Raw genomic sequence first — 24,239 nt, forward strand, 5'->3', positions numbered from 1 at the left:
ATTAAGTTTAACGTACGAAATCCAGTTTGATTGAAATGTATACTTATTGGGGCAAATGTGCCACCTATTTTTTGAACAAAATCACAATGTTAAACCAAAATGAGGCACCAGTAGTGGTTTCTGAAGTATAGTAGGGGAATAACTGGCATTTTCGCCCCCCAAAGTGATTTCTCTCTCAATATATTTTAGGCTTATTAAGTACTGTTTTACATCTCTACATTAATATTTTACCGTTATTTAGTGTTGATCTAGTGTATTATTATACATATTCGCCGTAATATAAGGGTAATACATATTTTGTATTGAATGGAGACAAAAATAGCCATTTTAGTTATTCGAATTGAGTAATAGAGAGTTACGTATGTTTTGAAGCTTGTTATAAAGCATATATCAGTCTTGAAAGCGCGGTGATAAACCGTAACCGAAAGCGTAGGCAGGAAAAAATAGTTTAGATAGTTCTAAAACAAGCTTTTGAGCGATTAAGCTTTTATAGCTTCGAAACACAGTGCCGTACGAACAAATCGCGACGCATGCACCATAGAGGACGCCATTACACCAAATTACAGACAACCAAATGTAGGACATTACACACAATAACAAAAACACAAATCCTATCCCTTTGAAGAAGGTTAAATAAAATAACCGAAACGTCGGACGTAGGAGCAACACACGTGTTAGCTTATTATTAAGACTGCAGTGCCGAAAATATTTCCAGCAAAATATAAAGCATAAATTTAAAATTATTTTTTAAATTATCGATTAGCGTCTGCTTTGCAAGCAATATTAATATGATATAAAGAAAATTTCATTATAAGTAGAATTACATATGGGGGGGGGTCTGTAGCCTTGAGGTTATGCTTTCGCTTCATAAGCGGAAGGTCATGGATTCGATTCCCAGCCCCTCCACAAAAAACCCGTCCAGCCACCAGAAGACGCCTCACGGAGGACCGTGCTTTGGGTAGCACATCCATCCTCCGTTAGTATCAGATGGTGACTGAGACAAACTGACCCTCTTCGCAGGCAGCCAGCCTCACTAACAACAGAGCTCTCTCCTACCTGCTCGGTGTGATGTTAATATATATAAGTTGAAATAGATCTTTATCGGTTAAGAAGAAGCTACAGATCAACTGATTCCGGCACAGTAGTGGCCACGAGCACAAAGTGCCTTAAAAAAAAAAAAAGTAGATTTACATGCGATGTGCATTCGGTGGCCGTCCTGCCCCATATGGGTGGCACACTTGCCCCATAGTGTCGAAAAATAGGTTAGGAATAGGATGATATTTGAGAAGCTCCAAAACTAATACTTTTAATAATACAGCATAATACCGTCGTTGGGGGTGAGAATGGGCCAAACAAGGGTATATAGGAATTATTTATTGAATAAATATCGCAATTCAACTCCAATAATCTTCTAATTTGGTGAGTATGGTCTTTGATAATAGATAAACAACTACCTAAAATTTCTAAAAGAATTGCTCAAGTACAGTGCATAGGCTGGTTTTAGCGGGTCGTCGTTGGTGCGTCATCCCCGCATTCCCTGAGTTACCTTCTCAGGGGATCTGTTTGCAGATTTCCCCCTTGTAAAAAAAAAACAAAAAATAAAAGAAAACAACTACCTAAAAAGTGAATGAAAAGTATTCATTTACCACGGGACTACAAATGAATAAAAAAAATACCCAATCTTATCCCATAGATGTGGTGACATTGAGTCATTGAAATTGAATTATTTGTAAAACAATAAAGAATATGATTGCAAAAGCATTCATAGTTGAACAATATTGATAAAATACGATGCATAAGTGATAAACCCACTTAAAAGTACCATTATACAACAAAAATTGAAGAGCTATGTGCAAAAAATATGTAAAACCAGCGTTTATCATCAAGTGTATATAAATTTTCTTGTTCATTTTCCTTTAACTCGTCTTCAAAGTCTTATCCTTATTGCCATGTAGTCTTTTCAGTTTCTTCAAAGGTGTACTGAAACCGTGTTTATTTTAAACTTTAGCAAATAGTTAAATTCCGATGCAACATTCCGCGATCAATATATTTCAGGCACTTTGCCGAGTTGCCGGCGTCAGAATTCCATTATTTTCGGAATCCAACAACTGTCTTGTATTTCCGCGACATGTATGGATTATGAGAGGCTAGAAACAGAGTATAGATAAAACAAGAAACGTTTGTGAGCCAACAAACTATTTAGCTAGTACTGAAAATTAAATCAATTCAGATCGTAGTAGGCACAGGTTTACGAAAGCAAAATAGGAATCAGTTCGTTGATGTATTTTGGGAAGAATAACATGCTTTTATAAAGAAAGAAGGAGTGTGTTTATTGATTTTTGCAATTTCTCATCGTAATACGCTGTTTTTCATCACGCCAAACTGTCATGAAACGGCCTACTTTCCTGCACTGAATTAGGCAGTGTGGTAATTACGCAGCTGTTTGAGTTGCGTAATGATGTATTACATAATACCCAATGTTTAGAAATAGCAAAGTAATGATGTATGTATTTTGATATGGATTCTGATACCCTCAAGTGATCTTCTACGAAATATCAAAAAATGTAGTACGCAACCAGTGTTGTAAAAAACTCAATTTCTTATAACTCACGCTTGAGATTTTTCATGCGTGAATTGTCAATCACGCAACTCAGCAGTCCAAAAAGCATGGATGAGTTGATCCACTTTTTGTCTCGTTTTTGTACAGTTTACTCACTCACGGCAATAATTTCTTGTTAGTCTGGTAGAATAATAAAGGGTGTCCACGATGAAATTACCACACACAAAATTGATTCGCAAAATTCGAGTTTTCATCCGATTGCATCAAATTTTCAGGGATTGAAAAATAACTATTAAACTTTATTTTACCATTTTACTCGTATTTTATTTACAGTCCATACGCAAATGCCCGCACCTTGGCCTTAACCCCAGCCATAAGATTCTGCACAACCTGTGAATCAACCGTTTTTTTGCATGTAAATCCATACTTTCTTCAGTTCCTCGACTGTCTTCACTACCTTAGGTCGTTTAAGAAGGTGCTGCTTCATAATCGCCCAGTACTTCTCGATGGGGAGGAGCTCCGGAGAGTTGGGAGGGTTGAACATTTTCGGTACGAAATTGACCTTATTGTCCGCATACCACTTAACCACGTCCTTGGAGTAGTGGCATGAGGCCAAATCCGGCCATAAGATTGTTGGGACGTTGTGGGCCTTCAGGAGAGGAAGCAGCCGCTTCTGGGTGCACTCTTTCATGTACACCTGTCCGTTCATCGTGTCCTGGGTCACGAAAGGTGCACTCCGCTTCCCGCACGTGCAGATGGCTTGCCAAACCAGGAATTTCTTAGCAAATTTGGACATCTTCTGAGTGCGGACATGCTCTGGAACGCTGAACTTATCCTTGGCCGTGAAAAAGAGGTTGCCGGGGATCTGTTTGAAGTCGGCTTTCATATATGTTTCGTCGTCCATGATGCAGCATGTTGAGGTACAACTTCGTCAGCATGTTAAGGTACAACTTCCTGGCACGGGTTTTGGCGGACTTGATCTGCTTCTCGTCGCGATTAGGGGCCTTTTGTACCTTGAACGTTCGAGGCCCAGCCTTAGTTTTGGCCTTCTGGACAAAACTACGGCTTAGGTGCAGGTTCATAGCCACATCCCGAACGGAGGCGTTCGGGTTTCGGTTGAAGGCCCCAACTACGCGGTTGTGATTTTGGTGTTGTACGGAATACTTTTTCCTTCACTTCTGGGCTTCCGATCGGTGGTCAATCGCAACACCGTGCAATTCGCGATTCCCAACGTTTTAGCGATGGAACGATGCGAGAGATCCTTGTTCTCGTGATGAATGCGCAAGATTTTATCACGCACGAGCTGTTCTTTCGACTCCATTTCCGCGAGTTTTGATCACAGGACTTGCAGGATGTAAAAAATGCACTATGAACTAAATCCACCCAAATTTTCATTAAATTTTATCCAACGGTTAAAAAGTTAGAGCAATTTCAAAGTGTGGCAATTTCATCGTGGACACCCTTTAGTAACCCTTTCTAACGTAAACAACAACAATCGCGTTTTACGAGTTTTTGACGAGTTTTGCGACTTTTTTACGGTTTGAGTTGATTAAATGATTTTGCATCAAAATTTCAAGCGTGAGATTTGCGAAGCAGATCTCTAATGAGTTTGCTCTCATGGAAGAGCGTATTGATTGAAATTTGAGTGTGAGTCTATCAACACTGTACGCAACAAGTTGCAGAACGCAATTTTTACAGCACTCGTTATAATAATAAATGTACAATTCGTGCTGTAGAAAACATTATTCTGCAACTAGTTGCGTAAACTACTATAGTCTAACTCGAAAGAAAATCGAAAGAAAGCGTAATTGGGAAAGTGTGTAAAATCGGATATGAAAAAAGGCTGGTCACTACATGGCGCATCTGCTCCCAAAGGTGAAAGAAAGAAGATGTGAAACTGAGGACCTGTTAGTTGAAATGTACTATTTTCGATGTTACATGTGATTTAAGAAGATTAACTCTGAGGATTTTCACGCGCATGCACGTCAGAGACGAAGAACTAAATGCGGTTTTTATACCCTGTTAGTCTGAGGTAAGTGCTGTAATAGAAAATACTTCGATCATGTGTACGTTTAAATAATTAATGAAGATAATGATGATTTTTAGCAGCAAGTATCATGGCCTACTATGGTGATAAAAAAGTACAAATGCTTTTCGAAACGTTTATATTTTGAAAGTTAGGAAACATAGTTCAATCATTAAAGATAGTTTTTGAGACAAATGTATTCATCATAGCGGGATTTGGGGCAAGTGTGCCACCTTAAGCAAATTGTTCTCTAACTTTGTCTAAAGCTTAAAAAACCCGCCAATTCAGCCTCACGATGTTAGTTTCACATCTTTTCATATGCACTGTGCCATTTAAAAAGAAAATAATTTCAAAAAGTATTAGTTTTGGAGCTCCTCAAATATCATCCAAAATACCCTGATTTTCAACACTATGGGGCAAGTGTGCCACCCTTATGGGGCAAGACGGCCATCGAATGAACATTCATGTAATTCTACTTGGAATGAAATTTTCATTATTTCCTGTTAATATTGCTAACAAAGCAGAGCCTAATTGACAATTTTAAAAATATTTTTAAGTTTACCGTCATGAGGGGATGCTTTATAACAAGGTTCATCACATGTGGAACTCACTACTAGTCAATTCGAATAACTAAAATCGTTTTTTTTTTGTCTCCATTCAATGCGATATATGAATTACTCTTTCATTATGGAGGATGTGTATAATATTACACTAGATCAGCACTAGGTAAAGGTTAAATATTGATGAAAATAAGTTAATAGTTCTTAAAACACCTAAAACCATGTTATTATCGAATATTTGGAGAAAAAAAATCATTGTGGGAGCAAAAATGTTCGCTATTCCTCATTTTGGTTCATTATCATGGTTTTGTAGATGATGTTTACATTTTTATGAATTTCACCCCAACCATTTTTGTTTACCAAATAGGTGGCACACTTGCCCCAAAAAGTATAGATTTCAACCAAAACGGATTTTGTATGTAAAACTAAATTTTTTTTTTCGTTCAAATACCACAATTACTTACACATTTGTATAGCTTCACAATGTACAGTACGTTTGAAAAATTCGTTATTAATTTACCTCTCACCATGCTATTTAGAAACAACGAAATCTTATAAAAAATTACTGAAATTTTATGGTTTTCATAAAAGTCGATGTAAATACGTGAAAAATAGAGCAATTTGCGTCATGTTTTGACCATTGTATTATGGACTATAAGGGAACATATTGTTAAGCTCAAATAAAAAATATAGTTTGTAGTTTTCACAAAAATTGGCACACTTGCCCCTATGGCACACTTGCCCCAAATTCCGCTACAGTTATTTAAATATACTTAAAATGTAATTCAAACCCAAATAATTTAAATTGTATGATAGTGGATACGCGTTTTGATGCAATGTTTTCTGCGCGGCGTGTGAGGTGACACGAGTCGAATGAGGTGACAATTGTCGACTCGCTACGATGCTAAAAAAGCGAGTTCCCTGAGAGTGTAGCTAACAAAAAGCAAATCCGCTGAGAGGGTAAGCTACAAGAATATCGAGTATCTTGAGAAGGTATGTTACAAAACAGTGAGTGAGCTAGAAAAGTGAATCCCCTGAGAGGGTAGCTAACAGAAAACAAGTCCCCTGTGAGGGTAACTAACAGAAAATGAGTCCCCTGAAAAGATAGCTAACAGAAAGTGAGTCCCCTGAGAGAGTAAGTGAAAAAAGCGAGTCTCCTGAGAGGGTAAGCTTTAAAAATGTGAGTTCCCTGAGAGGGTTGTTGACACAAAGCGAGTCTTATGAGAGTAAAGCTGCACATAGTGAGTGTCCTTAAAGCGTCACGAATAGTGAGTGAGTGTCCTTAAAGAGTCACGAAAGACAATTTAAAGATCAAATAAATAAATGGAGCGAGTCTCACAAACTGAACACCCTAAGGGGGTAGTTGATATAAAACAAGTCTCCTAAAAGGGTAACTGAAAAGGGAAGTCTTGTGAGAAATTAGCTGAAATAGAGCGAGTCAACTTAAGGTATAGGCTGTAATTAGTGAGTACTCTAAGAGAAGCATTACAATCACTTATGTAAAGTGAACATATGAGCCTGAAAACTCTTATCGATGTAGTATTTAAAAACATAGATAGGCAGATCAATAGAATTAGAATGTTTAAAGCATTTTCTACAGTTGAAGTTTTGGAAAATTTCAGTCTTTAATGCTCAATTTTACGTCATTAGTTTGGATTTTGAGCATTTTGAGACCATGGATAACCAGTAACATAGAATTAGAATGCATAAATGTTATTTTAAAAAAAAATAGATCTCTGATGCTCACTTTGACGCTATGAGCCTAGAAAACTCTTTCTAAAGTAGCATTTTGAGACCATAGATTAGCCAATTAAATAGAATTAAAAAAAAAGACACGGACACCGTCTTCAGCCATTTATAGCTGCACAGACTGTAACTTAACACTAGACAACGGACAAGCATGCTCCAGTGGCACAGCCGCGAAACATTTCTGACGAAAAGTTTCAATGGCTGAAGCGGGAATCAAACCCACACCCCATGACACGATGCGCTCACTGTCTGACGACACTAACCGCTCGGCCACGAAGCATGTTTGCTGTTGAAGTTTATGAAAAGTTCGATATATTATGATATCATTTTGATGTTATGAGGCTGGAAAACTCTTTCCAAAGTAGCATTTTGGGAACATAGGGTAACCAATATATTTTGGACCTCTATATATTTTGGACCCCCTGGGCCATTTTCCTGCACATTTCCCAGTTTAAATCGGAAGACCAACTCAATTCGCTTGCCATTTGGAAAGATAGGACTATTTCGCACTTGCATCAACCGTTTGTACATAAAAAATGTGTTTATTTGATCTGAAATTAATTTAATTTAATCGGTTCATCCATGCAACCGTTACAACACGTTACACACAGAAATTGAAGCCGTCAGAATTTTTTCAAATGTAAACAAAAACGTTTTTCAAATTTATGCACTAAAAGCGTAGAATTTCTTCGGTTTTCCATTGTCAATCGATTGGTTAGACTATGGGCAAGCATATAATACAACCAGTGTCGTAGACTTTGTCGCCAAACGGTAAAAAAAATGCCGGAGGTCCAAAATGTATTGGTGTGTCCAAAATAATGAAAAACAGTGCTTCACAATTCAACTATGTTCGACATTTTTTAGATCCTCCATGATCGTAGGGGCATTTTTATCTCGTAGGGGAAGTTTTTCTCTACATTTTGGCATGTTCTTTGACTTGGTTACGCTGTGCAATTAATTAATTGGAACAAAAAACTAAAATCACTTCCTTAGGGGGTCCAAAATACGACCGTTACCCTACATAGCCAATAACATAGATTTTAAACGTATAAAGCGTTTAGTGCTTTTGAAAATTTAAAAGATTTAGAAGATTTTTCTAAAGTAGCATTTCGAAAGCATAGATACCCAGTAATACAGAATTAAAATGAGTAAAGCGTTTTATGCTATTGAAATTTAAGAAGACTTCTATTTCTGTTATTGGCGTTGCAGTCAGTGTAAATCAAAAGCTGATTCGTTTCAATTGTCCGACGTTTCGATGTATTTAACACCTTTTTCAAGGATTCTAAAATATAAACATTTAGGTACATAAATATCAATTGGTCAAGGAATTTTACAAGTCTTACAGAAACAATAGCTTTTTCGTCAGGTGGCTCTAACTGTCGAGCAGTGGTCATTACACATTTAAACATTCAAACAAAACTTCCTACAAACATTACAGAAAACATTAATCATTTATACTAAGTCAAAATATTCTAAATATTATAATTACTGGCACAATAAACTCTTAGTTGTAAAACACTGATTCTAATTTAGTTTTCTTTGTCGTAAATCTACTTGTCCAACTGTCGTTTCGTTCTTAATTAACTATACTATGTTGTATGCAAGCCGGCTTTCAAGTTTGGTTGTGTGTTGGTTGTTCTCGGTCTTCTGCAAGCAAATGGCGTTCATCTCTCTCTGTGTCGTTGTGTTCTCTTCTTTGGGTTTTAATTGTGTGTAAGACACCAGCATACTGTGAAGATAAACAGTCAACATCTGATCGTTTGTTTACCGTATGATCAGTGTTGACTATATGGCAAACTTCCAATATGGGTAATGCAGAGGAGCGACGATGTTGGTCAAGTATTATGACTTTGTCGAATGCGAACCTATGATCCTTCTCTATGCAATGTTGGAGTAAGGCAGTTTTCTCCTTCAAGTGAGCAAGATCATATGATGTTGTCGGACTTTCAGGATTGCGTTCTGTCATCTTTTCCAATTTGTTTATGTCTGATTGGTGGTTGGAAAGACGTTGTTTTAGAGTTGTGGTAGTGAGTCCAACGTAGCTCGCATCACAGCTGTTGCATAGAACTCTGTATATGACATTTGTTTTCATGAGAGGTGGGATGACGTCCTTGGTATTGGTGAAAAAAGATCCTACGGTCCGTTCATTCCGTGTTGCCAAAACGATGTTTGGATAGTCTTTCTTAAATAGCGTTTTCAAACGACTGGTTAAATGTTCAACATGAACCAAAGGTTTGTACAATACTTCAGTTGTAGGTATTTCAGACAAATCTCGATCCCGTCTACTTTTTTGATTGATTAACCTTTGTCTCAGTGACCTTGGATAATGGTTAAGTTTTAATTGCTTATCGATGATTTTATCCACTGCATTTTCTGTTAAGTTTGTGCTTAACAATCGAACTCGTTTTATAAAATTGTTAACCATGTTAATTTTCATGTGCAGTGGATGGTTAGAAAGAAAATCTAGAAAACGTCCGGATGCCATTGGTTTGGTAAACCATTCGGTAGAGACAGATTGGTCCTCGTGGCGCACTATCACCATATCCAAGAAGGGAAGGCGTCCATCTTGTTCAATTTCGCAGGTAAACTGAATGTTTGGATCGAACTGGTTGAATATTGCAAGAAGCTCGTCAACCTTGTCTGCTGGTATTGCAAGTAGAAGGTCATCTACATATTTTTTAATAACGGGTATTGGAAAGTTGATAGTTCTGGTAACACTGTCGAGAAGCACTTCCATCACCAAGTCGGCTACGGTGGGTGATAGTGGATTACCCATGGCCGTGCCGAAAATTTGCTTGTAGTAGTTCCCTCTATACGAGAAGAAACTGCATTTCAAGCAAAAATCTACTATTTCCAAAAACAAATCCAAATTTATGTTTGTGTTGGGCTTGATGTCTTGCCAGCGCTCAATGACAATTTGTTGTACGAGATCTCGTGGTATGCATGTAAACAAAGATACCACATCGAAAGATACAAATATGTGATTCTCTGGTAGGTGAACGGTGTTGATATATCGACAGAAACTGAACGAGTCAGTAATATTGTACGTACTGTGAATGGATGCGCGTATAATCCGGCCTACATACTTGGACAGCATATACGATGGAGCTCCGATATTTGGAACTACCGGCCGAAGGGGTAAATCTTCCTTGTGAGCCTTTGGTAATCCATATATCCTTGGGCATACGGGTGATTTGTTTCGGAGTTGGTTTGCTGTTCTTGCGTCGATTAGATTGAGATTCTCGAGACGATCCACAAAGTTGTTGTTGATTCTTTGGTATCGTTGTGTTGGGTTGTGTGTCAACCGTTCGTACGTTGCTTCATCGGAGAGAAGATTCTTCATCTTCGTGTCGTAGTCCTGCTCGTACATTACGACTGTTTGTTTTCCCTTATCTGATTCCACAAATATTAGTTCGGAATTTTCTCTGATGAAACGATTTGTGACTTTGCAGGCGTGATTCAGAAACACGGACAACGAGTCTTGAGAAACGGTTTTGAACCCATGAATGAAGTTCTGCATGATATTCACAGCTGCAGATCGATTCCGGTTACGGACAGCTGTGTCAGGGGTCGTGTTGATGACATTTTCAAGATCAGCAATAATGTGGTAAAAGGGTACTTGCTGTAGACTGGAGTAAGGGAGCGAGAACTTCGGTCCAAGGCTCAACAGAATCTCGGTTTCAGGTGGCAATACGACGGTTGTTGCATTGTGTATGGCCTTTTCATTCTTCGTTGGAAACGGTGGATTGCAGTTGTTAACACTAGTGGCGATTATTTTCTCGAACTTTCGTTTTGTTGTTTTGTTCATGTTGGTCAAGTGTTGCTGGAATCAGTGTTTTACAACTAAGAGTTTATTGTGCCAGTAATTATAATATTTAGAATATTTTGACTTAGTATAAATGATTAATGTTTTCTGTAATGTTTGTAGGAAGTTTTGTTTGAATGTTTAAATGTGTAATGACCACTGCTCGACAGTTAGAGCCACCTGACGAAAAAGCTATTGTTTCTGTAAGACTTGTAAAATTCCTTGACCAATTGATATTTATGTACCTAAATGTTTATATTTTAGAATCCTTGAAAAAGGTGTTAAATACATCGAAACGTCGGACAATTGAAACGAATCAGCTTTTGATTTACACTGACTGCAACGCCAATAACAGATTACTGCCAGTTTCCCTCAGTCGATAGCATTCCTCCGAATCAAACAAGATGGCTAGTACTTTCAACAACTTCTTCCGAAGAATAGGCACAGAATTCGGCTCGAGAGTCAAGGATATTTTCAAGTCTTACGCAAGTAACAATCGTAAACTTGCGAATATGTCAAGTCGCAAAAAATTCCTTGTAAGATGTAGGCGCCGAGGAATTACACCCAACCACATAGTGCATGTTTTCAAATGCGTCTATGCATTGTTGGAACAAAACAGTCCGTTCTGTAGAGACTTGGAGAATTGCATCAGCAAATTCAAGAAATCGATACTGAACATCGAAATTAAGCAGACATACCACAGTATTCAACACCTGCGAGACGAGTTGTCGATTACTAGGAGTCGGATACTTTCGGCAGTTCCGGATGACGTAGCTGAGAACTTTTTTCGTGTTCAAGAACAGTTTTTCCAGCAACACTTGACCAACATGAACAGAACAACAAAACGAAAGTTCGAGAAAATAATCGCCACTAGTGTTAACAACTGCAATCCACCGTTTCCAACGAAGAATGAAAAGGCCATACACAATGCAACAACCGTCGTATTGCCACCTGAAACCGAGATTCTGTTGAGCCTTGGACCGAAGTTCTCGCTCCCTTACTCCAGTCTACAGCAAGTACCCTTTTACCACATTATTGCTGATCTTGAAAATGTCATCAACACGACCCCTGACACAGCTGTCCGTAACCGGAATCGATCTGCAGCTGTGAATATCATGCAGAACTTCATTCATGGGTTCAAAACCGTTTCTCAAGACACGTTGTCCGTGTTTCTGAATCACGCCTGCAAAGTCACAAATCGTTTCATCAGAGAAAATTCCGAACTAATACTTGTGGAATCAGATAAGGGAAAACAAACAGTCGTAATGTACGAGCAGGACTACGACACGAAGATGAAGAATCTTCTCTCCGATGAAGCAACGTACGAACGGTTGACACACAACCCAACAAAACGATACCAAAGAATCAACAACAACTTTGTGGATCGTCTCGAGAATCTCAATCTAATCGACGCAAGAACAGCAAACCAACTCCGAAACAAATCACCCGTATGCCCAAGGATATATGGATTACCAAAGGCTCACAAGGAAGATTTACCCCTTCGGCCGGTAGTTCCAAATATCGGAGCTCCATCGTATATGCTGTCCAAGTATGTAGGCCGGATTATACGCGCATCCATTCACAGTACGTACAATATTACTGACTCGTTCAGTTTCTGTCGATATATCAACACCGTTCACCTACCAGAGAACCACATATTTGTATCTTTCGATGTGGTGTCTTTGTTTACATGCATACCACGAGATCTCGTACAACAAATTGTCATTGAGCGCTGGCAAGACATCAAGCCCAACACAAACATAAATTTGGATTTGTTTTTGGAAATAGTAGATTTTTGCTTGAAATGCAGTTTCTTCTCGTATAGAGGGAACTACTACAAGCAAATTTTCGGCACGGCCATGGGTAATCCACTATCACCCACCGTAGCCGACTTGGTGATGGAAGTGCTTCTCGACAGTGTTACCAGAACTATCAACTTTCCAATACCCGTTATTAAAAAATATGTAGATGACCTTCTACTTGCAATACCAGCAGACAAGATTGACGAGCTTCTTGCAATATTCAACCAGTTCGATCCAAACATTCAGTTTACCTGCGAAATTGAACAAGATGGACGCCTTCCCTTCTTGGATATGGTGATAGTGCGCCACGAGGACCAATCTGTCTCTACCGAATGGTTTACCAAACCAATGGCATCCGGACGTTTTCTAGATTTTCTTTCTAACCATCCACTGCACATGAAAATTAACATGGTTAACAATTTTATAAAACGAGTTCGATTGTTAAGCACAAACTTAACAGAAAATGCAGTGGATAAAATCATCGATAAGCAATTAAAACTTAACCATTATCCAAGGTCACTGAGACAAAGGTTAATCAATCAAAAAAGTAGACGGGATCGAGATTTGTCTGAAATACCTACAACTGAAGTATTGTACAAACCTTTGGTTCATGTTGAACATTTAACCAGTCGTTTGAAAACGCTATTTAAGAAAGACTATCCAAACATCGTTTTGGCAACACGGAATGAACGGACCGTAGGATCTTTTTTCACCAATACCAAGGACGTCATCCCACCTCTCATGAAAACAAATGTCATATACAGAGTTCTATGCAACAGCTGTGATGCGAGCTACGTTGGACTCACTACCACAACTCTAAAACAACGTCTTTCCAACCACCAATCAGACATAAACAAATTGGAAAAGATGACAGAACGCAATCCTGAAAGTCCGACAACATCATACGATCTTGCTCACTTGAAGGAGAAAACTGCCTTACTCCAACATTGCATAGAGAAGGATCATAGGTTCGCATTCGACAAAGTCAAAATACTTGACCAACATCGTCGCTCCTCTGCATTACCCATATTGGAAGTTTGCCATATAGTCAACACTGATCATACGGTAAACAAACGATCAGATGTTGACTGTTTATCATCACAGTATGCTGGTATCTTACACACAATCAAAACCCAAAGAAGAGAACACAACGACACAGAGAGAGATGAACGCCATTTGCTTGCAGAAGACCGAGAACAACCAACACACAACCAAACTTGAAAGCCGGCTTGCATACAACATAGTATAGTTAATTAAGAACGAAACGACAGTTGGACAAGTAGATTTACGACAAAGAAAACTAAATTAGAATCAGTGTTTTACAACTAAGAGTTTATTGTGCCAGTAATTATAATATTTAGAATATTTTGACTTAGTATAAATGATTAATGTTTTCTGTAATGTTTGTAGGAAGTTTTGTTTGAATGTTTAAATGTGTAATGACCACTGCTCGACAGTTAGAGCCACCTGACGAAAAAGCTATTGTTTCTGTAAGACTTGTAAAATTCCTTGACCAATTGATATTTATGTACCTAAATGTTTATATTTCAGAATCCTTGAAAAAGGTGTTAAATACATCGAAACGTCGGACAATTGAAACGAATCAGCTTTTGATTTACACTGACTGCAACGCCAATAACAGATTACTGCCAGTTTCCCTCAGTCGATAGCATTCCTCCGACTTCTATTTCTTATGCTTACTTTGACGTTATGTTAATAATATTACGGAAGTTAAAATGTTTCGAATGTAATTCAACAGATATTTGATTTTTCCTAGCAGAACTAAGTACCCACAGAAATAGGATGCTGCATGCTGTTTCTATTGTAGCATTGGCTTTACGGTACAGACGAAACTCAAATCAAAATCGTATTTTACATAGCTTTTATATTTTCCTTACACACTAAACACGACGGTGAATTTCACCGTAATCACAACAGCTGAACAGTTCGGTGAAATAAAACACCGTATTTTGTCGGAATTTAACGGATTACGGTGATTTTTTATCGAATACTGTAAAAAATTACCGTACTCCGTTAATTTATTTCACCGAACTGTTCAGCTGTTGAGATTTCACGTTACGAGACGTTACGGCCCCACTAGGACAGAGACTGCTTCTCAGCTTTTCCACAGTTAATATATGGGAGCTTTCTCTGCCAAAGTGTTGCCTAACACAGAACACCTAGATATAAGAAATGTTAGTAGTTGTTAACAAATATGAGGTAAAATAACTTTGACAATAAAATGTCAAATCAACAATATTTATAGTTATCTCCAAAGCAACCTATAAATATAGTTTAGTCGACCCGAGAATGATTAGAAAAACTATATTTTGTTCTCCGAGTGGGGCTACCATGGGAAAGAGAGAGTTGAGTTGTTTTCAATCTCCCAAATTTCGTTATGTGTGCAGAAAAGAACAACCGAGTGTAGGTTTCATTTCGGTTAAAAACACGCAGGTTGAGTTTAGTTCCGATTCTTCATAGCAATTTTGCGACAAAACGCTCCTATCCATATACCTTTAGTCCCGATAGGGCTTCATCAAAACTCAACAAACTGTATGCTTTAGCAAGTTGCGTACCATCAGTTAACTGGTTTCTTATGTATGGACAAAGAAAGGAAAAACAGAACCGCAACGATGGCAAATCCGTAAAAGGAAAATTTCCTCACATCCCTTCACCGGTGATCAGACTGTATCCACGACCTAGTGCCAGAGTTTCAAATCACAGCAGAAGCTATAAAATATGTCTTCAAACGAGGCATAAAGTGTAAAACATGGCTTTCAAAGCAATATTGTTTTTTTCTGATATTTAACAAAATCTTCAAATTTACACATAAAATGTGACCAAAATTTTGACCACATTTAAAAAAAAGTACCGTAATCCGGGGGCAAATTGATTACTTTTTCACAACTTTTTGTTGTGTTACCCTTGGGAATTAAAATATTGTCAAATAAATTTCGACAAAATCAGTACTCCATTGATCTTTATCAGTTTATGTAATCGACTTTTCATGAAATAATATTTAACATATTATAAAAATAGTTTCAATATCTAAAAATTAAAATGACACACTGGGGCGAAATTGATCACCATATAACAAAGCAGGTTTAAGAATGAAAAATGTCCGTATCTACTAAATTTAGGTCTCCTGAATCTGAAAATGATGCCAAAATTCTTACAACTCAAGTTTTCATCATTTTATTACAAAATTAAACTTTGAAAATCTGCACAATACGCCTAAATGTAGGCAATTTCCTTTGAAATTAGCACATTTTTTTAGAATCAATGGTTTTATGAGCAAAAAATTGTACTTGCTATGCTGTATGATATCAAAAATGAGTTCAGTAGTTCATACTTAAGCTTACACAACATTTTAAAAAAAAACAAAGTTGACATGTACGCATAGCACCAGTAGATTGTTTAGCACCGACATTTCCAATGGTATCGCTTACACCTTCAAAAAGTGTGAATATTTCTATGCAAAACTGAGCCTAACAAAAATGAAATAGTGCAACATCATCATTAGACATCCATAAACTAGAAAACATGGAATGTCTGTGGTGCCAACGAAGCTTTTAGCATCCTTCAGAGGAAATATTTTTTGGTACCGGCCTGATCAAACTCGCCCCACTGATCAATTTGCCCCCAGATTACGGTATTCAAAATTGCTAAACTCTATCTGGGTTATAATAATTCAGTTAAATTTTTTTGGTGGAGGTATTTTTTTTCTTTATTAACGAGACTTATAATCCTACGCCAGTTCGGCTTTACTTCCCTTGCGAAAAAAATCTATAATGTTAAGATTATAAGTGACTATCTCGGGGGAGCCAAAATTATTATTATTATTTTTGCTATTGTAGTTCCTATGTTTTCTTTGTTTATTGTTGAGGGGTTGTTTAAGAAATTCCTGAGTTATGACAGTTTTAGGGAGCCAGGAATTGTAAAAATGAAGGAAACCCTCAAAAATGGTTTTGATTATAACTACCGAGAATTCCATCAATTTGACCATCCTAATGCAGCATCTTTACTTACTTGGCAAGAGCTTTCGAACGAAATTTGAACATTTTGAAAGACCAAGTGCAAATAGTGGGCCGGTCAAAGTGAGGATTGCTCATATGTTTTGTGATTTGCTATATAGTTAGTAAGCATAGAGAAACAAGCTTATTTGAAAAAAAAAAGTTGTTACTTTACACCGTAATTTACAATATATCACTATATCCATTACATCACACTTGCGAAACAAGCATTTGAAGCCCATGTCTCTCACAAGCAACAAGTTTTCCAATGTTTCTAAACAATCCGACTAATTTCAATGTCAGCATAACTCTAGTACCGTTCATACCAATGCCAATGGCGGCCTTCGCCTCTAAAGGAAACCTTGACTCGTGCCTTCAAGAACACTCCATTACGCCAGTTACTCAGCCAATTTATAGCAGAGTGTTTTTCCTGTCCGACACTCATCACTATTTATGAGATAATATTTTTCGATTTGAATTTCAAACCAAATAGAAGCCACCTGCGGAACACCCGGCGAAAACCCGCATCGTCACGAAGTGCGACTCAAAACCGAAACGAAAAATGAAAACACCGGCAGAATGAAGGCTTCTCGCGCTTCACGAGCCACGGTTCGATGGAAAATCGATTTCATTAATACACACTTATTGCAATTACATCCATGATCAAAAAATGTTGTAGCGGAAACTGGAAGTAACGTTCCCCGGAGAGGGTGAATAAATGAATAACTTGAACTTTGTTTATTTTGTTGGAAACAAGAGTTGTAATAACTGAAAATAATTAATAAACTTTGAACTTGCAATAGCAAATAATAACATATTTCATTTTTTGAGTGGTAACTCTAAGTTGTTGTTAAGTTATTTTTTTTTCGAGAATCCTTGTACTGTTCATATATCTAGTAAAAATAATCATACAGCTGCTATCGGGCAGCATGTAGGTGTCGGGTAACATTATATATAGAGTCGACTCTCCACATCTCGATGTTCTACATACATTTTCACTCCCTATATCTCGATATATCTCTATCTCGATGTGATTTTCATTCCCGACATTCTCTCCGTATGTCGATATGCCCATTATCAAAGGCTACTATATCTCTATCTCGATGTGATTTTCATTCCCGACATTCTCTCCGTATGTCGATATGCCCATTATCAAAGGCTACTAGTCTAAAATTTAAGGATTCGAAACAATTTGCGAAGTCGATATGACGCCGTTTTGTTTTCAATTTTCCTGGTAACAACGTGATTTTGAATCTAGTACTCATTAAACAATTGTTCTATGTCTCGATCTCTCCCAATCTCGATGGTCCCTTCGATATCGAGATGTGGAGAGACAACTGTATATTGAACTCAAAAGATGAAAACACTTGTTAAATTTTGAATTTCTGCTTTTCGTTGATATCGAATATTTATGTCACTCACTGTTTGAACAACCTTGAAAATTGACTCCCATACTCCCAAAACAAAAATGTATAAAATATTTGAAGAACAAAAATCAAATTTTTACCTACCATTTAACCTTCCGACAGCGGCTGAGCAAAATGCGATATATTTACAAATTTGCACATTTTAGTCTACTAGCCAAACAGCAAAAAATCGTCACCTAAATTATAAATTTAACTGATTTTCTACGGTTAATACAAATGTTGGATATTGGATCAAATTCGTATGATATTCATCGAAAAATGCGAAGAAAGTCTGCCCTCAGTCAATCTTAATTCGAGATTTGTTTGGCGCCATATGAATTACTCATAATTAAAAAATAAGACGATTTGGACCATCCTCAGCCAAAGGCTACACTAACCTTATGCAACATATCTGTCGACTCGTACACTGCCCATAAAGGCATAACTGTCCCATATGGAAAAATAAGGCATTGAGAAAATGACGCTCAAAGTTCTAAGTTTGCCTTTTCATACAAAAGTTCATAATTTTCTAGTGCATTTCCCCATGCCATATTCATAAAGCACAACCACACAGATTACTCATTTAGCTACTATTGATGAGCAAAATATATAAGATACCCCGGGGCAAGTGAGAATCCGGGGTAAGTGGGGCGTTTCGTCATAGCTCAACTAGGAAAAGTTTTTTATGGGGGTATTTTTCTAGAAAGTTGAAGAGGCAATGACAAGGAATGTATTTAGTACTAAACATATTGTTATTTTTATTACCATGTGGTTCATGTAACAGTTGTTAGTTCAGCGCCATTTTCAACTTGCATGACAAATTGTGACACGTTTCACGTCTTGTATTGACTCGCAAAAAATAAATGTGTTTTAAAACGAATTTCCATCAGTAAGCTATAATTTTTAGTATTATTACAAGCTGCTAACGATAAACCAGTATTTTGTTTTCATTTCATATGAAATTTTCGATGGTCTATCTTACCCCAAAATTTATTTGTACCTGGGGTAAGTGGGACCTATCAAAACAAAAACCAGAATCAAAACTTTTTGTACACGTTTCATACATTTTGCTAGAGAGTAGCACTAAAACATTCAAACAAGTGATTTTTATCAAAAAAGATCAACCTCAAATTACGTAATTGCATAAGAGGGATAAGAAAAGTGTTATTATTCTTTATTTTTTAATTATTTTTTTATTTTTGAAATACGACTTCAAAATTGAACAAACACACAGCTGAAATTTGAAATGCATCATGATAACGATTACTTTTCTATGTTATTTGAACTTTATTTGTTATTTCTACCAAATTAAGTAGTGATGGAAAACAATTCCATCCCATAAGGTGGTTTTCTGCCATGCATATAAATAATAACAAAAAATATTTATAATTTTGTCAATTATTGATTGTTTATGTGCTATATTTTAATTAACAACTTTTAAATGATATATTTTGAACATGTTTAATTCCTCTTTACGCTTTTATTGAGGAATTTTCAGTTAATATTAAATGTGAGGTGACATACTATTAAATAAAGGGTTTCTTCCTAAAACGTAACGTATTTTATGGTTGATCCCTTATGTACATCAAATATGCACTTAAAATTAAAAATCTATGACTTATCAATCATATTATTGTAATGGTTGACTCACTGATGTGGATTGACGCATGAAACTGGATGTGTCCCACTTGCCCCGCTCAGCGAGGTAACTGCGTCCATTAGCTCATTCTAAAACTTTCTACCAAGGTTTTCACAATTTCGAAATTATTCGATTAGTTTCATACACACACCAGCAAATATGTTGCCAAAACGTGATTGTGTTGTTGGATTTGAAAAATATTGACATTTGAAAATTTTATTGAACAATTTGTTTGAACTATCGTTTTTTTCGTTCCCACTTGCCCCGCGGTACCTTAAACTAGAGCATAATTCTAGTTTTTCAGCTGCTTTTGGGGTTCAAAGTTCATATAGAGATAGTTATGCCTTTATTTTTCTATATGGGACTACAACACTAACTTCATATTTTTCCACATAATTTTCAAACTAAGTCTGTAAATTTGTATATACATGGTAAAGTATATACTAAAACAAGATTGTTGCAATGAAAAAAGGTGTTGGTTCGAAAATCAATATGGGACAGTTATGCTTTTATGGGCAGTACACTTCAGGTTAATTATCAGAACTCTAAGTCTGAAAGACCTGTAAGAGCTGGTGTTCCTCAATGCAGCTTTTTGAGATCAAAATTATACTAGTAGTTTACGGAACAAGTTGCAGAATGATGATTTTTACAGCACGAGTTGTAAATTTATCATACGAGGCTTGCCGAGTAGGATAATTACGACGAGTGCTGTAAAAATCGAGTTCTGTAACGAGTGACGCTCAATATTTTTTGCAATTTCGTAGAAGACCTCTTGAGGGTATCAGAAATTATATCGGAATGCATTCACCATTATTTTACAATTTCTGAAAAATTGTTTTGGTATGATTCATTACGCAACTCAAAACAGTTGTGTAATGAGAAAGCGTTGCGTAATGAATAATTACAGCACTGGTTTCAGTTGCGGAAAGTTAGGCATAATAAAAAAATCAAGCCAAATATAACAAATATATGAAATGTTTTTATCCACTTATCAACTGAAAATCAAAACATTGTCTTAACGCCATGGACATTCGACCACTCATCAACTTTTACGAGTAACAAATTTGATCCGTTCCAACAAATCTGAAGGCTATTCTACTGGTCTTGCTCTTCTAGATATAGAAAAAGCATTCGACAGTGTTTGGCATGAAGGTTTGATTGTAAAATTAAAAAAACTTTAATATTCCAACATACATTTTTAGAATAATTCAAAGTTATCTGTCAAATCGTACACTTCAGGTTAATTATCAGAACTCCAGATCTGAAAGACTTCCTGTAAGAGCTGGTGTTCCTCAAGGCAGCATTTTGGGACCAATATTATACAATATTTTCACATCTGACTTACCTGAGTTACCTCAGTGATGTCAAAAATCCTTGTTTGCGGATGACACAGGCCTCTCCGCCAAAGGACGAAGTCTGCGTGTCATCTGTAGTCGATTGCAAAAAAGTTTGGATATTTTTTCTTCATACTCGCAAAAATAGAAGATTTCTCCTAATGCTTCCAAAACTCAACTAATAATATTCCCACATAAACCAAAAGCTCTTTATTTGAAACCTTCAAGTAGACTTGTTGTCACGATGAGAGGGATTCCAATAAATTGGTCAGATGAAGTTAAGTATCTAGGGCTCATGCTAGATAAGAATTTAACTTTCAAAAATCACATTGAGGGCATTCAAGCCAAATGTAACAAATATGTAAAATGTCTATATCCCCTTATTAATAGAAAATCAAAACTTTGTCTTAAGAACAAGCTTTTGATATTCAAACAAATTTTCAGGCCAGCCATGTTGTATGCTGTACCAATATGGACTAGCTGTTGTAATACCAGGAAGAAAGCTCTGCAGAGAATTCAAAACAAAATTTTGAAAATGATTCTGATACTTCCTCCCTGGTATAGTACCAATGAGTTACATAGAATATCCAATGTTGAAACATTGGAACAAATGTCAAATAAAATAATAAATAATTTCAGGCAAAAATCGTTACAATCTTCTATTGCCACGATGAATGCGTTATATGTTTAGGTTAAGTTAGGTTAAGTATATTCAAAGTGTTTTTTTTTCTCTTATAAGCAGGTAAAATCAACTCACCTGTAAACAAATCTGAACTGCTACGGCAAATGAAATGTAATAGTTGTTAACAAAATGTTAATAAAATCTTAAATTTGTTTTACCAAATTAGGATGATAGTGTTGTCTAATAACACAGAACACCTAGATATAAGAAATGAACGTAATGTTTGAAATAATACTAATAAAAAAAAAACATTGTCTTAAGAATAAGTGTTTGATCTTTAAGCAAATTTTCAGGCCAGCCATATTGTATACTATATTAAAATGGACTAGCTGTTGTAGCACCAGGAGGAAAGCTCTGCAGAGGATTCAATTAATCATTAAAATAGGCCCAAATAGAAAAAATGTGTTCCACTAAAAGATTAGTGGCCAAATTATGGTCGCTATAAACTAATAAGCAGTCAGAAAATGTCTTGAAAACAACATCAAAAAGTGATCAACAGATTATTTGTTTGAAAAACGCTAATTCTTGGCCAGAAACTGTACAAACATAGCATGTCATTTTACAAATACCTTACACAACGTAGCCTACAGCAAAAGAGGTTAATAACACATGAATGGTATTTATACCTTGATATTGGTTAGTTATGTACGCTTTGCCGGTCACAGTCGATCAAATTCTCTTGCAATTAATGCTCTTGAGTATTTAATTTTCCATGAACTGAAAACCACCCGGCTTGAGCGTTCATACAAGATGTTCACGTTTGAATGTTGAATTGCGTTTCGGAAAAATAAAAAAGAATTCAAAATAGTTTCTATTGTCTAGACATTCTGCTTCGACTAGGAAATAATATTCAAATAATAGATTTTTGCTTATTGCAATTCTCTATCGAAAGAAATTGGGTAAAAGGAAATCACTTGAAGTTTTAAAACCAAATCAAATTCAAGAAAAATTCCTTCCTCGAAAACGGAAAAACTGAAACACAAGTAAAAAATAGAAGCTATGGAGATCACATGCTGGAAAAAAGAGACAGAACATGAACCAAAAACAGACAAATCAGAACAAAAAAAAGAACAAGAACCCAGGAATGTAACAAAAAAATATGATAATGTAGATAAACATTCCTCAAAGAATCATAAAAAGCGCTTCAAATTTGTTCCAAACAGTTCCCTTCTGAGATTACGCCTGATTGACCGTTTTCAAGATTGTTCCAGTAATTTTGCCAAAAATTAATATAGGCAACTTTTCAGAGATTACACCGAAGATTATTTCAGGAATTCACTCAGTGATTCTTTCGCCGATTTCTCTGGGAACTTCTCCAAGTTTGATAAACAGGGTATGTTCAAGAATTCAACCTACTTTTTTCTGGAGGTTCCTCCAAAAATTCATCCAATAATTTCTTGACGAAATTCGCAGTCCTCCAGAAATTACTCTAAGGGGATACTTCTAAAAAGTATTCCAGAGATTTCTTAAAGAAATCCTCAATTATTATTTGCGGATCTCATCCAGTGATTCTGTCATGGGGTTTCCTGGAATTACCTTTAAGATTTTTGCTCAAAACCAGAGAATCAGAAATTTTCAAAAAATAAACAGTTGTTTTTAAGAAACTCTTCCTTTTTTTTTCGTGCAATTGAGTTTTGGGATCGACTTCCTGTTGACATTAAAAACATTAATTTATTACGGAGAATTAAAAACGAATGCATCAGTTGGTGGAATCAGGGGAATTAGAAACAAAATAATTGATTATTGATAGGCGAGACAGTTAGTTTTTGTTTTCATTTTCTATAAATGTGGTTATTCTTCTGCAAATGTAGAAATTCATAAGGGAACACCTTAATCTCCATGAATATAATGAAATTATTAATTAAATAAATAAATTTCATCTGATGTATGTTTCACAGACTTTCTTAGGGTCCAGTCTAAGATGTTTGGTCAAGATTTATTTTAGATTTTATCTGAAAATTCTCTAAGTATACTTACAGGAATAATTCAAAAAATGCTTTCGGCGATTCAAACTGAAAGCCTATAAGCAAATGTTCAAAAGTTCTTCCAAAGGTTTCACTAGGAAATCGCAAAGAGAATTTCCATGGAAATGTTTGAAAAACCTCACGTGATTTTTTATGAAATTTCGAGACAAATACTTTTTGGTGCGCTTCGTAAAGTCGTTTAGCTGAAGTGAAAGTTTTGTTTATTTTTTCCGTTTTCTTTGCAGCTTCCTGTTGCACAGTCAAGTATGGAATATCAAAAGCTCATTTCATGCTTCATCACCGAAAGGAATACTACATATTTTTAATTGTTCAGCAAACAGTTAGTAGTCGATTACTGTCGGCATAAATTGAATTTACCGTTTTTCGGAATGTTTAAATGCAACATGTCTTACTTTATTTTTTTTTTCAAAATAAGGCTGATACAAATATTAAATTTCTTTTATGTCCGAGACCACTTGGATGGTGGGAGGGGGGGGATAAAAATATATAAGGAACAAAAAAATAAAAAGGATAAAAATTTATTTTTTCGAATTTTTATTTTTAACGATAATTGTTTAACTTTTATCAAACGTCATCTGGGTAATTATTTTACTTGTTTTGACATTAAAAATTGAAAAAAACCTAACTGATGTCAAAAAAATGATGAATCTTTTTTTTTCTCCCCTTCAAAATTTTCAA

At 36.2% G+C, this 24,239-nt stretch overlaps 1 protein-coding gene across 4 annotated transcripts in view; it reads right to left on the reverse strand.

Moving 5' to 3' along the window:
* LOC5574577 (protein pellino) overlaps nucleotides 1–24,239 on the reverse strand; it is a 127,695-nt gene that overhangs the window by 34,325 nt on the left and 69,131 nt on the right. The window lies entirely within an intron of this gene.

Source organism: Aedes aegypti, chromosome 1, assembly GCF_002204515.2.
Source record: "Aedes aegypti strain LVP_AGWG chromosome 1, AaegL5.0 Primary Assembly, whole genome shotgun sequence".
Lineage (NCBI taxonomy): Eukaryota > Metazoa > Arthropoda > Insecta > Diptera > Culicidae > Aedes > Aedes aegypti.